We start from the raw sequence: 299 nt of genomic DNA, 5'->3' as shown, positions 1-299 counted from the left end.
TGATAGCCCCCGGGAAGGACAAAGCCTAGGGCAGGGCAGCTGGAGTAACAAAATGACGAGGGCAGGCAGAACAAGACCAACTCGCTCCGGGAGGGTTTCCTGATACCCACCGTTCAAGGTGCAGCGCGGACATTAAGGAGGAAGGGGTGCAGAGCTACCTTGGGGCTCCTTTCCCCTGACAGGGGCCAGACCGGTTCCTGGCAACCGCGGGGTTACTCACGATCAAGGGCGCCGCCTCACCGAGCCAGCTCTCCCGGCTGGCAGGAGGCGGACGGCTGGGCACAGCCCGGAGCTGCGGG

Source organism: Fukomys damarensis, unplaced genomic scaffold, assembly GCF_012274545.1.
Source record: "Fukomys damarensis isolate Sample0158 unplaced genomic scaffold, DMR_v1.0_HiC HiC_scaffold_30, whole genome shotgun sequence".
Taxonomy (NCBI): Eukaryota; Metazoa; Chordata; class Mammalia; order Rodentia; family Bathyergidae; genus Fukomys; species Fukomys damarensis.
The sequence above is the reverse complement of the archived record's forward strand: the minus strand, read 5'-3'. Positions refer to the sequence as shown.